We start from the raw sequence: 3,111 nt of genomic DNA, 5'->3' as shown, positions 1-3,111 counted from the left end.
CCATCAGAAGTATTTTCTGAGTACTGTGCACTCAGCACTGGGTAAGGCACTGTAATTATAGGAAGCAAACTTTAAAGTTGACATTGAATGGACTGCCACCTCAAGGTTTGGAATCACTTTGAAAAACAAATTTAGTGGAGAAAAAAACACATCCAACAAACAAACAAAATAGATTCTTCTTCAGTATAATCCTTGCCCGAATTCCTCCCAGACCAAGCTGACCCTGTTTTCTAGGGCAGCGTGGCCTTTTCCAACAGGGTTCTGGTTCCATGGAGGCAGCAGGCAGAAGGATACGTGCCGGCCTGAGTTTTCAGGTGCAGGCGGAAGTGGTGCTCATCCACATAGTGCGACTCCATGGAGTGAATTACGCAAGCTCGCACAGCCAGGGGCCTTCGGTGAAGAACGCACAAAGGTGTTTTCTGGTAGATCTTTAAGTCCTTTATGTCATTCAGGAATTCAACGTCTTTCTTCTGTATCACTTTATTTGTCCATATTAAGGCACTGTAGGTCTTTGTTTTTTCTTCTTCACCTTCTTTCATATGTCCTATTGCCTCTCTTGTGACAAGCTTCAAGTCACGTACTTGGATTTTGTTAGATGAGTTATTAATTTTCTGCTGAAATTCCTTAATTTCTTGTGAAGTGAAATGTACTCTATGAGGATGGATTCACCAGCTCAATTGCAAAGGGCCTTCCATTTCCTAATGTTCTCACATCTACATCTTCTCTTCCAGAGGATGAAAAATTAAAACTCTCTGCTTTGAATACTGTCAACAGATGATCTGAAATTAATTCTTCCACTGAAGATTCCAGCTTCCTTTCTCCATTAATTATCCAAGGAGTTTGTGGTAGATTCCTGGAGTATTTATTATATCTCCCAGCCACAAAAATAGCACCATGAGCACATTCAATTTCAAGAACAGTGCATATAGCCTTTGGTGAGTTTGGAGGACAAGGAAACTGCTTAAGGAAATCCTCTTCTTTTATCTTATTCAAGGCTTTCATAACTGTCATTCTAGTGAATACAGACTGGTTTTGGCTGGCTTGAAACAATCTGGGCATTTCGCAGCTAGGAAGTGGCAGTCCTCAACTGTTTCTGGGTGAGCAAAGACTACACTCACTTCAAACAAGCTCTTTCCATCAATGGGAACACCCAATTCCTCTGAAAACGGGGCGAGTTATCCATTTGTAGGCTTCTTTTAGCTGAACTATATCATCTCTTCCCAGCGACAGACTCTGCTTTCCCATTTCCTGTTTTACCAGCAACCATGCAGCATGCTCTCTTACAGACAGTTGTGGTGGGAAGGAGACTGAAAATACCAAGCTGGTGAATTCAAACCCAGAGGCCTCAACCTTTTGGCACACCTTTTTAATGAAATCTTTCTCACAGAATTCTTGAAGAATTCCTAGGCATATATTACATACATTTAAATTTGAGTTCTTGGAAGCAATGTTTCCATATTGACTAACAGAAATCCTTCCCTCTCCATTCTGACTTAGATTATCAACACTATCTTCCAGTTCTTGCAGTCGAATTTTCTTGGGAGGTGGGTTCATAACTTCCAAAATTAATTCATCTTTTTCAGTTTCCAGAAATTTCTGTAGTTCACTGAGCAACTCCTTGTATGGAAGTTTATAAGGTGCATGAAAATCCACACCACAGAATCTCAAGATACATCTTGGACAAGTACCAGTATTGAGCAACAACTGGGCCACACGCTTGCTTTCCTCGGTCAGTGGGAACATACTGAATAATTATAACCACCTCACCTTCTCCCCAGATACTGGAGCCTCATTTTGTGTTTTTAAGAAAAATTCCAAAGGTATCTCAGTTACCTCAGTCTGTTATATTCCCTGGGGCAGAGGGCTCTGGACATGTGGTAGCCCCATCAGCGCTGTTAAGATTCCTCAATGCTTCACTAAGGGGCTTGTGTTTGATCCCTTACCTTAGATGTGAATCCTTCTGAGGTATTTATTCCTGACCTCAGCATTCCTCCCCCTGCTTGTTTTTTGTCCAGGGGAAGGGTTTGTTATGCAGCATTTAATGTATAGTTGAGCCTCGTTCTATAAGCATTCTTGCTTCCTATGGATTAGGAATTCTAGCATTCCTGCAACTCCTTGTATAATTGATTTAACCCAGAAATGCCCTAAAAGGTCCCTAGCCTCTCTGTCAGGCATATTGTGGCTACTCCTTAGCTGGGGCTGATTGACTCTTGGGTGACCTGTGTTTTGCTAGAGTAAAGTTACTTATTCTTTGCCAGTAAAAGACCCGTCATACTCTCTCACTGGCCAAGGTGAAGTTTAAGGTATGTTGTTCTGAGGGTTAAAGTCTTGATTGATCTCCAGTTTATACATTCAATTTGGTTGGTACTAACTTGTCCTAAATGGTAGCTGGGCCCTGAGTCCTTAGAGTTTTCAGTCCCCTGGAGTGACTGCTGTGATCTCTGCCTGTCTTTGCTTTGGTTACACCATGGGGTTCATATTGAAAGATGTGGCATAAAGGGGGAGTGGGTCACCAAGACTGATCATCAATTGGCATGTACAGACACAAACTTATCAATTAAATATGAAAATACATCCAATCAGAGTGGTAAACTAGCACTGCCATTGGTTTACCCAAGTGTCCTCTCCAGGCTTCCCCATTATCAGGAGCTATAGGATATATCCCTGGCTTGGTAGCCATTCTCCAGGATGGTGCAGAGCCTCTAGCCAGGGCCTTGTTAAGTATTTTCAACACTGTGTTCAACATACTATGGCCTTTGCTTCTTTGTCAAAGATCAATTGACTATACTTATATGGACCTGTTTATGTCCTCCCTAGTCGACTGAATTGATTTATTTGTCTATTCTTTCACCAAGATCACACTATCTTGATTACTACAATTTTATAAGTCTTGAAGTCAAATAGTGTCAGTCTTTTTACTTTGTTCTTTTCTTTTAATATTGTGTTAGCTATTTTGTCCTTTGTCTTTTCATATAAACTTTAAAATAAATGTGTTGATATCCACAAAATAACTTGATGGGATTTTGACTGGAATTGCATTGAGTCTATATATCAAATTGGAAAAAGTAACATCTTGACAATATTGAGTCTTCCTATTCAACTCTTCATTAT

The 3,111-nt window shown here is 40.6% G+C and overlaps 1 pseudogene; it reads right to left on the bottom strand.

Moving 5' to 3' along the window:
- Nucleotides 1-230: 230 nt before the first annotated feature.
- Nucleotides 231-1,765, bottom strand: LOC105722955 (tRNA pseudouridine synthase Pus10-like; annotated as a pseudogene).
- Between the last annotated feature and the right edge of the window lie 1,346 nt (nucleotides 1,766-3,111).

This window comes from Aotus nancymaae, unplaced genomic scaffold, assembly GCF_030222135.1.
Source record: "Aotus nancymaae isolate 86718 unplaced genomic scaffold, 86718_ANA_hifiasm-v0.15.2.pri h1tg000073l, whole genome shotgun sequence".
NCBI classification, from domain to species: domain Eukaryota; kingdom Metazoa; phylum Chordata; class Mammalia; order Primates; family Aotidae; genus Aotus; species Aotus nancymaae.
Note: the sequence above shows the minus strand (reverse complement) of the source record. Positions and strands in the feature narration are given on the sequence as shown.